This window comes from Macaca thibetana, chromosome 13 (assembly GCF_024542745.1).
Source record: "Macaca thibetana thibetana isolate TM-01 chromosome 13, ASM2454274v1, whole genome shotgun sequence".
Lineage (NCBI taxonomy): Eukaryota > Metazoa > Chordata > Mammalia > Primates > Cercopithecidae > Macaca > Macaca thibetana.
Genome location: NC_065590.1, coordinates 63710449 through 63724433, shown reverse-complemented (window position 1 = coordinate 63724433; position 13985 = coordinate 63710449). Strand labels below are relative to the sequence as shown.

Below are 13985 nucleotides of genomic sequence, written 5' to 3'. Positions count from 1 at the left end.
AACACTGCTCACAGGGAACCACCAGCTTAGAGGTGACATACAGTCTGCTCATCACAAATCAGTGTACCCATGCAGACATACACAGCTGTAGAGTGGCACAGAAAAGTCAAGTGGAAGGCAGAGCTGAAACAACTTTCTGGAACAGATAAAGGACCTTCAAATGAGGGTGAAATACACACTTGAGCTTAACACTTGAGGAACCCAGAGGAGTTCAGAATGCAGTACTCTCAGCAAAAAAAAGGACCATTGAGCTGAGATCATGCTGACTTCACCACCTTTCACAGAGTGAGGGCTAAGCTTTTTCTACGTGTTCTTGTTTCATATCTACCATCACAATGTGTTCTTTTTTTCTGAAAGATTTCAAAGGAAAGCGGCTATACATCACCAAAACTGCCTCTGCCCACCCACATCTGTAGGGACGTCTACTGAGTACCTAGCACAAGCACACACTTGGTCAGGTACCAGAGAATCGGAGAGAAAACCACTGCCTAGGCCACAAGGAACTTAACAGTCTAGTGTGGAACACAGAAGAACCAGCCAATGATTCTCAGGCCATGAGAAGTAAACACAAGCTGCTGCTGCTGTGTAAGTGCGACACCTGTGTGTGCGAGTACTAGTCTAGGTGATCATGCCCAGCTCTGCCTAAGTGGGGAGAGGTGGGGAGAGGCAGAGAGCGCTTGGGTTTGGCAAGAAAGAAGTCCTTCCCCAGACCTGTGCCTTTCCCTATGTGAACCCAAACTGCCCCTCAGGGCATCCAGACAAAAGGAAAGGAACTGAGATTAAGTTACTAGTATGTGCCAGGACTGGCTAGGTGCTTTAGATACACTATTTTAATTATTTCATTAATCTGCATCCCAAGGTCAGTGTCATTATCCCTATTTTAAGATGAACAGAGTGAGGTTTCCCAGCATACTTTGGGTCATAAAGTTAGCATAAAGTCCGCATTTTAATTAGGGTCTGTCTACCTACAAAATTCAGTCTTTGTAAGACTTTACAATGCAGTTGCCTCAAAATCCCCAGAGCCTTGGAAAAGCCAAATGTTTCCAAACATTCAACCTAATCACACTAAGGTATGAACGACTTAGAGAACCAACCAGTCTCTAATTTGTAGACCGCGAAGCAGAACAACAAAGATGATGCTGATAATAGCTAACATTTCCTGAGCATTTATTAAAGACCAGGCTCTGTAGGTGGTACCTCATTTAAATCTGACAAGCCAGAGTGGCTGAGAGAAACTTTGTAGGCAACATGGGGGAGGTGTTTTTGAACTGAGGGAACTTTAAGTCTCAGTAGCATTGGGTGAGTCCCCGTATGTCACAGGAACCAGAGGCTTCAAAGTCTCCAAATGGCTTCAGGATCCAGCCAATATCCCCTTCCATCCTACCTCATTAACATAATTAACATTCCCCCAGTTCCTCCCCATTTCCTGACCTACCTCCAGTCCTGATTCTTATTTTTCAGGTGAGGCTATATCATGTACAAAACAGAGGCCCCCAAACTTCTGTCAGTGATGAAAAGGGCCATCCACTTGCTCTAGATGGCCCTACTTAACCAAGCAGTTAGCATCTTCCAAGGTGGGGTGAGTTCAAAAAAGCTATGTCTGACCCTGATCCCACCCTGCCAACACACCCCCTAAAACCTCTCACTAAAGTTACTCAAGAATGCCAGCCATACCACTATGGTCTGTTTGTCCTACAGCACAGCTGTCAGCTCTTGGGAAATGGTCATCTACTGACAAGCCAAAGTTGAGACAACCCTATTTAACAGGCCATCTCTAAAGGCTGGGTGAGACACAGCAGGCTGAGGCTCTGGATTATACTACTTTCAAAAAATCTTTCTTTCTATATATGTTTTGGCAAACCAACTAGCGTTTGCACATTCCAGTTCATTCTCACTAGAGTAATGTCCTTTTACTCTTGTGCTTTTACTCCTGTACTGAAGAGGGAATTCCTCTTCATCTTCTAACTATGCTAAGGTATTATTACATTTTTGTTTAGAGACAGGGTCTCACTCTGTCACTCAGGCTGGAGTTCAGTGGCGAGATCATAGCTCACTGCAGCCTTGAATTCCTGGGTTCCAGTGATCCTCCCACCTCAGCCTCCTGAGTAGCTGGGATGATAGTCATATGCCACCAGGCCTAGCTGATTTTCTTTTTCTTTTTTTTTAAGTAGAGACAGGGTCTCATACACCTGGCCTCAAGTGTTCCTCCCACTCTGGCCTCCCAGAGTGCTGGGATTATAAGCATGAGCCACCATGCCTGGCCTCTGCTAAGGTATTACCTTTTTTGTGAAACTTTACTGTACCTCCTGTGATCAGAATCAATCACTTCCTTCCCTCTGCCTACTGCAATTGCATATTTAGCTCTGCCATAGCAGCCAGTGCATCTCACTTACCTTCCCCACAGTAGCTCTCAGGCATCATCATGTCTGCTAGACTGAAATGACTTTGAGAACAGAAACAGGGTCTTCATAGTTCTTTATCACGGAGCACATAGGACAGGGACTTAAGAACATGCTCTGGAATCCAGCAGACCTAAGTTTACATCTGACTTCTGACACTTACTAGTGTGTGACTTTAGATAAGTCAGTAAACCTAAGTTTGTACCTTCTATAAATGGGGAAAAGGAAGAATGCTCATTTCATAGGGCTGTTGTGAAGTTTAAATGAAATAATGCATGAAAATAAAATGTCTAGAAGACAGGCAGGTGGAATAATTTGAAAATAAAACCTTTATACACTTTACAAATTGTTTTTCTCTAGTGCTCTTTGTCTCAACAACTGGCTGAGGAAACAGGGCCTGGCCTGTACCAAACAGGCTCCAAGTGCTCACAAAGGCCTGCCCTCCTCCTTCCCCTCTAAATGAGCTGGAAAGGAGAGGAGGCTTGAGTTTCTCTAGGGCCTATTCACTTGTTTATGTGAAGCCCATTAGCTTTATTCTCCAGGTCCAGGGCCCAAGTCTATTTTCTGTCTACTCTACTGCTATTATACCAAGATTTCTTTTTCCTTTTTGTTGTGTGTGGTTCATAGTTTTAAATCTCGCCTTCAGGAAAACATGTATGTGTGGGTATGTGTGCGTGCATAAAAGAGAGAAACCACACACACACACACACAGTTTGTATCCAGTGAATTGGAAAAAGCAGATATTTCTGCATGTCCTGTAACTATTAAATATGTTTTTGTTATAAATGTGGCATTGCTGAAGCCCTTTTCCACACTCTCAGGTGAGTTCAGTGATGGCCAAGGTTGCCAGATTCTCTAGTTGTTCTTCCTATGCCAATATTTCACTCATCAGAACTAACTGCTCATCAGAACTAGCTGTTCCTCCACCACCACCCGAACTAGCTGCTCCTTTTCTTACAACTCAAATCACTAGCACATAAAAATTGCATTGACTATAATCTTGCCCTCTGCATAGCTCAGGGATTTCTTTATTCAAATATATTTCCTGGAAGAGTAATGGCTTTTAAAGTTTGATTTTTTAAAAATCCTTGGTTTGGGTAGTAAGGAGAAAACAAGAGCCGTAGACAGTAGCTAAGCTAAAAACTGCACATTTCCAGACACACAAAGTAACTTCAAGTAGAATGTTTAAATACGTTATCTGTCGGGCAGCTCAAAGCTCTTTGCAAATTAATTCTAAGCAACACATTAAACCCTTAAAAAAAATTATGAAGAAATGCCAACAATAAGCCACAACAGAACATCTAAAAACTGTACTGTGTGACCACTTGAGACAAGCCCAACCACAGAATCTAAGCCTCAGAGAAGCATGCTTTTGAGGTCACCTTCACACTGCCTCCCAGTGACCCAGGCTGACAGGCCACAGGCTAATAACTCCAGACTGAAATGTCAGCTGCTGGGAGCTAGAAATCAGCCTCCATCATCTGGACATCCCTCCACTTGCCCCTGCAAGAAACAGGCACAGCACTCAGCAACCTAACGTGGCAGAAATACAGGCCTGGCAGGTGCAATGGCTATGGCTACTTGATTCATACCATCCCTTTCAGTGCTAGGAAATAAGGCAAGGAAATTTTCCAGCACGGAGGGGTGAAGGTATACAATTTGGTTGTTACTTTAAAAGCTCTCTAAACAATGTGCTTTAATTGTTCACAATTATAAATATTCTTAAATAAATGAAAAGATGCATGATTTCTGAATGCTAATTTCTGGTTACTTGCTGATCAAAATGTAGAGATAAAGTATGAAAATTACATTTCATCTGAAATTTCATTTAAATGTTTCGTCATTTTTTGAGACGACAACAAATACAATTTGAAACTAAATTTTTCAGATCCCAACCAAATGTTTTAGACAGCTGGGAAGGAGATTCTTCTTAGGGGCACTAAAATGTGCTATACCCTAGCAATAACTCTTTCCCGACTCTGGGAAAAACATGGAAAAGACTTTATAGCAAAGTACATACAAAGACATTGGGAGCCCTAGAAAATAAAAAGGAATCATCTTTCCTAAGCAAATAAAAATAACTGCTAGACTTAGTTTGAAAATTTGGCATAATCTTCCCTCCCAGTCTATCTGAGGGGTTTCTCTCTGACCCTGTACCAATGAGCCACACTCTGGTCTACTGTTCTCCTCATGCAACAGCTGCAACAGCATTCCGGATCTACCGTCGCGTTTCTTGGGCTGGGATGAGCTGCATGTAAGGGCTGCTGCATATGCAGACTGAATGAAAGAGCTGCACATTCCTCCCAATCGCGAAACCCTTCACAATGTTTCTGCTTAGCCTCCACAACCAACCAAGCAATGAGCACATTCAGGCAGCCACTGACTCTTTAAAGGGGGCTGAACACAATAACACTTGACCTCTCAGCATGTCTCCTCCTTTCCTTGCAGGCAGTGGATGGGTCTGAGAAATCAATAACAGGCTGGCTTTCTTTTGGTGTCGACTGCTCAAAGGCCAAGTTCTCAAAGTGATTTAATACAGTTGAAACTCACACCATTATCCTTTAGCGCAAGAGATTCCATATTTACAGTGATTGATTTTTCAGTTCACAAACACAGGAATGGGTAGTCATTTTAAGATACTATACAAAGGAATAGAGAGAATTTACCATCTTATTTTTTAAACCCTATTATATATAACCCTACTATATATAGATAGAAGGTTTAGAAAGGAATGTTTTTATTGCCATTAAAAAACTTTTTTTTTTAGCTTTCAAATTTTCTAGAACCTATGATAGCTCTCTATAGTCACATTAAATACATATTTTTATTCTGGTATTCAAAGTACTCTAATTCTAGTCCAAGACTGACTGGACAAATCATAGGTGCTGAGTAAATTTTTCTTTGACCAATTTAACTTTTCAGGTGATTATCTCTGAAATGTTATTAAAATCTTAGACAATCTAAATATCCTGTGAGTCAAGGGAATGCTCAACATAGACCAATTCTATTAACTTCCCTTTTTGACAATAATCTGTTACATTTCTAAAAGATTCTGATATCCATACTAAAAGGAAGGAAGGAAAAAAGGAAGTGAAGGCAGGAATATTTACTGAGTGCCTGCAAGACGCCAGGCAATGTGCTAGGTACTTGAAAACATTTTCTCTCATTTTTAGTACTCAGATAAACCCTTTAAAATAAAGTACATAATATTATATAAATGTATGTGGGTTTTCACTCTAGATAGTCTAGTGGGAACATAAAAAGAATGATGAATTCCCAAATACAATGTAACCACAACCAACTAAAATGCCTTGTGCCAATTCTTTTTGTTGTGATAATGAATGAGGAAACCTTTAGAGGCAATTTATCCCACGAATTTTAATGGCTGGAATGCATATTTGCAGGTCTCATACATAAGGAACTATCTAAATATGTTTCCTACTGCTCTAACTAGTGTTAAACAAAATAAAGCCTAAAGCTTTATTCAATATTAACTTTAACGAAGGCAAATTAGTCACCAGGACTTTGAAGTAAGTCATCCACCAAGTTGCAGCCATCAACCAACAGTTTATGAAGAACCCCACGTCAGACTGCGACAGGTTCCACAAATGCTGTGGCAGTGTCCCCTGATGTCCTCTCTCAGTACTGATCACCTCAGGTCAAATAACTTACAGTCATTCAAAGTATAGTATTAATTTTGTGCTTGCCTCGGCAGCACATACACTAAAATTGGAACGATACCGAGAAGATTAGGTTGGCTCCTGAGCAAAGTATGGTATTTATTTAAAGACAAGTTTGAATTGCCCAAGAATAAAAATCTTGAACCATAGTAACGACAAGAAAAGACACATACATGTCAGCACATTGGCAGAATCTTCTTGGGCTTAGAAGAAATACACAGTCATCAGCTTTAAGCGACTTTTTTGGTGAAGTGAAACCTGCTGTGAAGCAGAAGCACTTACACGGTTTCCTTTGTGTCTCTTACGCAAGGCTACTTTTAAGACATCCTCAGATTAAAATATGAGTATCTAACAATGTGGCCACAGCAAGTTACGTAATGTCCTTTCACATCCTCATCTGTAAACGCATATTAGAATAAATGATCTCCGAAGTCCCCTTCAATAACAAAATTCAATCATGGACATTTAAACATTCCAGGCAGATAGCTATCTTTTTTATTTTACAATATCATTATGACCTCTCTTGCTCCATTGCTTAATCTCATAATATTGATGATAATAATAAAAGTTTTCTATCTAACACTAACCATACTCAATCTTTCTATAGTTGGAGCCAATTTTCTCTAGTTTGAGCCTCTGTGGAGTTGGAGAACAAATGACCAGTGTTTTCTACACACAGGAAAACCCTTCATTAACTCTACTGGAATCCCGTCATGAAAGCACCCTTTACTCTTCTGAGGGCTACAATCACTCCAACCCCTTTCATCATGTAGAACCTCTTCTCTAGAATCTCATTAATTATTTTGCATCTACAGAGGGTTAAATGAATCTTCCCAATGCCATCAGCTAAAATGATTGGTGCTACTACTATATGAGAGAAATTTGAGTATTTCTTTTAATTTGATTGCTTTGCAGAGACTGCAATTTGTTTTTGCTAAAGCTAATTAATGCCCCTGAATGACCCTCCTCATGTTTCACAGAAACACTTCAAGCTAAAACCAGAAAGAATGAATTTTTAAAAATAATAAAGTACAAGGAAAGTTTTCAAAAATTCCAAAAAACTGCTTTTTTTTTGGCCTGGAAAAATGACACAAAAGAGCACAGATATTGGGATACTAGCAATAGATTCATTCAAGGTACCTTTTCTCAAATGAAAATTGCAATTAGGTAAGTTGAGTCATATTTCAGCATGCCTACAGTATCCCAATAGACTATTGCCAGTCAGTTTTTAAATACCCCCTGAGAAAGTCTGACATCCTCCTTTGGTTATCCCTGTGCCCATGTTTACACTGCCAGTCAAAAAAATACTTCCTTATACAGTATAATTATACTTGCTGCAATTTAATTTTGTTTTTCTGGTTCTACATGCCAGGGAAAAGAGAGAAATCTATGCCTAAATGACTTGCATCCAAAATATATTCAGAATAGTAAGAAAACAAAACCAGGCATGATGGCTCACACTTGTAATCCCAGCACTTTGAGAGACTGAGGCAGCAGGATTGCTTGGGGCCAGGAGTTCGAGACCAGCCTGGGCAAAACGAGACCCCGTCTCTACAAAAAATAAAAAAAATAGCCAGGCATGGTGGCATGTGCTTGTAGTTGTAGCTACTCAGGAGGCTGAGGTAGGAGGATTGCTTGAGCCTGGGAGGTTGAGGCTAAAGTGAGCTGTGACTGTACCACTGCACTCCAGCTAGGTTGTCAGATCAAGATCTCATTTCTCTCTCTCTTTTTTTTTTTCCAAGATCTCATCTCTTAAAAAAAAAAAAGAGAGAGAGAGAGAGAGAGAGAGAGAAAAAGAAAGCAAACAACCTAACAGAAAAACTGCGTCAAAGTTTCAAACAGACACTTCAGCAAAGAAGATATATGAATGCCAAATACATGTAAAGATGCCCAACATCCTTAGACTTTAGTGAAGTTTAAATTAAAACCCCAGTGACATACTACTACATACTCACTAGAAAGGCTAAAGTTAAAAAGACTGAGCATACCAAGTGTTGGCTAGGATATGCAACAATTAGAATTCTCATACTCTTCTAGTGCGAATGTATAATCACTTTGGAAAACAATTTGGCAGTTTCTTAACAAGTTAAATATACACTCACCATTTAGCTCACCTGTTCAATTCCTGTGTATCTACACCAGTGAAATGAAAGCCTAAGTCCACAAAGAGACTCGTGCATGATTGTTCCTAGCAAGTTATTTGTTACTAGTTGATGGATACAACACAAATGTCGTTCAACAGCTGAGTACACAAATTGCAGTATATCCATATAATCGAATACCGTTTGGCAATAAAAAGAAACAAGCTACGGATACACCTAACAACATGGCTGAATCTCAAAATAATTATACTGAGTGAAAAAGCCAGACAAAATAGAATGCATCCTGTATGATTCCATTTACTTAAAATTCTAGGAAATGCAAATTAATCTATAGTGACAGAACATAAAACAATCACTGCCAGGGAGGTGGGGAAGGGGAGGTTGAGTAAGGATTACAAAGGGCGATGGCTATGTTTCTTACCATGACAGTGATGATGGTTTTATGGGTATATAAAAATACCAAATTGTATACTTTAAACATGTGCAGTTTATTTTACATCAATTATACCCCCAATAAAGTTGTTTTTAAAAGAATAACCTTTCATATACATTAGATAAGTTAACTTACACATCCTGTTGTGCTTTCGTAGCCTCCAGCTCCATCTCCAAAACATCTCAAGTCTTCTCTTCCTCAAATTAAACAAGCCCAGCTATTTCCTTTAAACTTTTACAATCAGAATTAATGTTTCCTTGTGCTCTTTTAAAAAATCAAATCAATAAACATTTAAATCCTAACAATCACACAAGAATTAAAAAACAAAAAATATTTTTTAGGACAATGTTCTGAATCTTTCACATGTTCTAGACAGGCTCAGAGAAGTTAACTGACTTGCCCAAGCTCACAAAGGGAATGAATGTATAAGCTGGAATTCAAAGTCAAGTCTGTCTCACTGCAGAGCCTGTGCTAGTTGCAAAAATGAGTGTTCCCCATCTCTGATATTTTTACCACCATAGAAGTGAAGAACAATAGCACATATTAAAAGAAATGCGATTTTATTAATTTTAAGGACAATTGACAGCTCCAATTATTCAACCAAGTGATGTCAAATTTGTTGGGCCAGCTTTAATAAACTCACCTGCTGTATTGAGCGGTATGATTTTGTAGTGGTTATTAAGGTAAAAGATTCCCCTCCCACATTCTTGATTAGATTAAACCTGCTTTCTAATATTTTGAACAGCCTTTTAGTTTGCTTATTCCATCGTGTAAAGGTAATTTTCAACTCATACCAGTTTTAGTCACCCTAAATTCTGACAAACACAAGCTAAATCAGTGGATTATTCTTCAATATATTCCAAATGAATGCACAATGGAGACTGCTGTGCAAAGTTAGAAGATGAAACAAAACTGATTACACACACCTATACCCTGCCACTAATTAAAAATATACTAGTGTTACAAGTATACAATTTCCATGGTGGTGGTATCTTTGTTCAGAAGCATCGTACCTTACCATATAGCTGAAGCCCTCTAGCATTTAATTAGGTTACTAATTATGAGAAGAGTCACATTACCTTCAAGTCTTTCCCTGGATTGTGACCAAGACTTAGTATATTAATTTCATGGTGATTGTGTTTTAAGATGGAAAACATGTCAATAAAGAATACTGATCACATCTTTCAAAGTGTCCAGGTGATGAGATTTTAGCTGTGGCAGAGTTTGAAACATTAACTAGAAGAAAATACTGCTAATTCCCACTGCCAATTTTGATGATCAGATGGTATTTTATGTTGGATTTTAAACATGAGTAGCATTCAAAGTCTTCACAGGGGATATACACATGAATATAAAAAGAAGAAAATTAAGTGACATTCATGATTTCTGAGTTCGATCAATTAACAAATTTAGCCTCAATTCGGTATCATCTTACTCCCCGGCTTTCCTCCTTGCCTATCAAAATAATATTACTACTAATAAAGTCAGTGCAAAATGTATGAGTCACTCTTCAGTCATGCCAAGTGCATAACCTTCAACCTACGATTAAAAATAAAGTGCTATGTGTGAAATTCAATACTGTTTAACTTTTGGGTGCTAAAATCTAATAAATATAACATTTCAAAAGAAATTAAACAATCTGGATCACTTCTGTCCATTTTCATGATTTCATCAGGAGATTTCTATGTCTTTGACTACATTTGCTAGTGTTCAGATCCTGGGTAAACTGGTGGAATTTGGCGTCACTTAGTTTATAATCTGTATCACCAGTTCGTACAAGTCACAGAAAAGTTCTCCATTCCCCTATATACTTCAAAGCATTTCATTTATTATTCAAATGACTCTTCTGACAAAACTATTAGTCAAGAAGAAAATAAAGAAATCTTATTTTTTAAAAGACACACTTTCCACACCAGACTGCTTTAACTAACCATGCTATTCTTGGCAAAGTCTTTATTTCCTAAAGAATACATTTACTTTCAACTTTTCTTACCTCTGAGAAGGTCAGGGCTTGTTTTTACTCGTTTTCACTCAAAGTGAGCTTTTATATATTTTAAGTTTACCTTAACTTCTTCCTAAGTCCCTATATTTTCTAGCCTTTTCTAAAGAAAACACTAAATTTAAGTATGTGAAAGGTATTGAAGTCGTAATGAATGTCTCATAACTACCTTCAAATGACGCTAGGAATGAGCGCATGAGTTTAACACACACTTACAGGGAAAAAAGAGACATCTTTAGTCAGAGTTCTGAGTTAAGGGCATTTGGGGTTAACGATAAAAAAAGCTTCATGATTTGAAATAAGGTTATTTTCTTTATTTCCCTCTCTCCCCTCTTCTCTTCTATCCTAAAAATTCATACTGTAGCTATGTCATAGGGTTATTTTCTTTATTTTCTCTCTCCTCCCTCCCTTATTTCTTTCTATCCTAAAATTCATACCGTAGCTATGTTACCAGGTAACATGTTTGCAGGGTCTGAGAAGTTTCTTGGCTTGATGAGAAAAATACAACAGTCTAGTCCGAAAACCCCACCACCACCCCACCCTATTACCAGAGAGGCTGAGAGGGCTGGCTGAATCATAAGTCAGCAGTCTTATTAGTAAAGATGGGTTGGGTTTTGGACAGAATCTAATACAGCAGCGTAAGGTGAGATACAAATTTAATATGGTCAAGAAATATATGCTTGGCTACTTAATGGCTGCCAGATACCACAGATGTACTACATCTCTATTCGTGGAACATTTCAATACCACTATTTGATAATCGAAGCCTTAGGCACTACTATTTCAGGCATCAAGAGACCCATGGCCACTTCTTTCAGTTCATTTGTAGAAAGAGGCGGCTATCACGGTTCAGTCAATCATTTTTAAGACAGAAAGGGCTCTTTTCCAATCCCAAACTTCCTAGTATGTTCATATGATGGTGACAAAATGGTCTTTTCATCTTTTTCTGTTCATTAAGGTATTCGGTACTCGCAGTCCCACGGTTCTTAAATGGATACATAATGCTTCATATGCAACAGCCATCCCATTCAAAATAATGCAGGCCATGCAGCCCACCCATGTTGTACAGCTGGCCCTCAGAATCCTCAGAGGATTGGTTCTAGGATCCATGAGATGCTCAAGTCCCTTATGTAAAGTATGCACAGTATTTGCATATAACCTATGTATATCCTCTGGTACACCTTAAATAATCTCTAGAATACTTATAATACCTAATACAATGTAAATGTTACGTAAGTTGTTACGTTATATTGTTTTTACATTTGCATTATGTTTTATTGCTGTGTTTACTTTTTCTCCAAATGTTTTTGATCTACAGTTGGTTGAATCCATAAATGACTGGATGAGGTCCAACTGTATTTCCAACTGTGACTGAAGTACTGGAGCTGTCAGGAAGCAAGTAATATTTATTTTTGTTGTGGTAAAACCTACATAACCTAAAATTTACCATTTTAACCATTTTTAAGTGTACAGTTCAGTGGCATCAAGTACATTTACCAAGAAGTTTTATTTTAGATTCAACTGGACTCTGGCCTTGATGCGTGGATATCTAGTCATTCATTGGTTGATACTCACGGCTTCACAGAGATACATGTCATTCTATTTCCAGGTAACCTCTTGGCTAGGTATTCGAAGTCAGATTTCATCTAACGTACTATGGTTTGTATGCTTGAGGTGAGGAATGAACCACCAAAATGAAGCATTTGTCTATTTCCTTCCAGATGAAAGATAGAAACTTTGATCTTCTCTTCCTTGCCATTAAACCTTTCAGAAAATAAGGAACCCACTATTCCTTGACCTTTGGGATTTTTACAAACTTCAGACTGCAGTTCAGAACATAGACTAGAAACCATCCAAGGAAAACATGCCCCAAATGAACAGGATATAAACAAAACTGTAACTAGGTAATTAATGGTAGGGATTTGACTCCCCTCACTGCTTCTCTGATAACAATCTGGCATTTTATCAGCAGGGTCTTTTATCTGGAAGGATTCACTGTGTTCTGCTGCTTGGAACTATTCCGGGAGGGGACAAAGACAAGCTTTCATCTTAGAAAGGAAATGGAACTACATCTAGAAGGGGTAAGAAAGAGTCAAACCCGTAAAAAGAACTCCAAGTCTTTCCCTGCCAGAAAGTAGAGGTAAATGGAAAACACGATGCCCTGTTTCACTAAAAACACGAGAGCAAATTCTAATGGGAAAGAAATCATTGCAGTCTTCCAAAGGTGGCAGCTTGCTTTCTCCCTTTGTTTTGAGTTCTACATCTTCTCCCCAACGTATTCTATTTATCTTCCTGTCAAAACCAAAGAAAAATAAACTAATTCATACTATGGCATAAATGACTACTAATAACTTTAAGTAATTTGTGTCCCACTGAGATGTTCATTTTAGAAGGGATCAAAACCATATACTAAAAGAACGAAAATCTCCAAGGTTTAGCTCACAATGGAGGAGGCATCTGAGAAAATTAAGTGGATAGAGGGCACTGCTTATGACCTGTCAAATCATTTAATATAGGTTTCAATTACCCTAGGGGTAAAGCTGGTCTGGGTCAGTGGCTACGGTGGAGTCAGATCTGGCCCTTCCAGTGGCATCATTCTTAGGGAAAAAGGGACTGTTAACGGGAGTATGTATTCATTAGTAGCAGCAGAATGTGCTCCCTTTATTCCCTCTCCAAACACGGGCACTCCACTCAGATCTCATAACAATGTCATGGATTGGTTATGGAAGAATTTAGGAAAAAACAGGGATTTAAATTCCTCATCCTACTTAGAACTCAGAAATATTTATCCTAGGTTGGGCCAGGGTGGGTGGCCAATTACAAAATCTACAGCCTGGGGCTTCTGTGCCAGATCATGGATTGCCCAGTGATACTAGTTCTCTTCTGTCAGGCTGTGGAGCCCCCGAGGTTCACATCTAGGGCCCTCATGACACTTCACGGTGGGTCAGGCAAAGAGGAGGACACAAGGAAGCTGCTCTGCTGGCTAGCTTTCAACGGGGAATTCTATCAGGACATGGCATTCTAAAGCTGCTACTTTAGAGACATGTTCAACCATGCAGCAGAATGCAAATCTCTCTCTAGTCTTCTCAAGTTTTTCCTAAGTCCAGTTTTCATTCTGGCTACAAATTAAATTCTGATGTCTTAAATCATGCAGAAAAAAAGGGTGGGGGGGGGATAATAAATGATTGAATTATAATAATTATATGACCCTGAAGCTTAACTAGAAAAAATAATTATATTTCTTAAGTTTATCTTCAGTAGACTCATGCAGGTTATAACTAGTATTAAGTCAATTTTACTTTTCATTTTATCCAAACCAGAAAGAAGTTGAGCAAAAGGGATTCTCCTGGGAAAAAAAAAATGAATAAACAT

General features: G+C 38.7%; 1 protein-coding gene and 1 non-coding gene across 12 annotated transcripts in view; one reads left to right on the top strand and one right to left on the bottom strand.

Moving 5' to 3' along the window:
• The window catches only part of THADA (THADA armadillo repeat containing), a 352471-nt gene that overhangs the window by 168435 nt on the left and 170051 nt on the right, over window positions 1–13985 (bottom strand). The gene's annotated exons all lie outside the window — the stretch shown is intronic.
• On the top strand, window positions 6099–6205 carry LOC126934519 (U6 spliceosomal RNA). Its single transcript, XR_007718984.1, has one exon. It is a non-coding gene; the product is annotated as a U6 spliceosomal RNA (small nuclear RNA).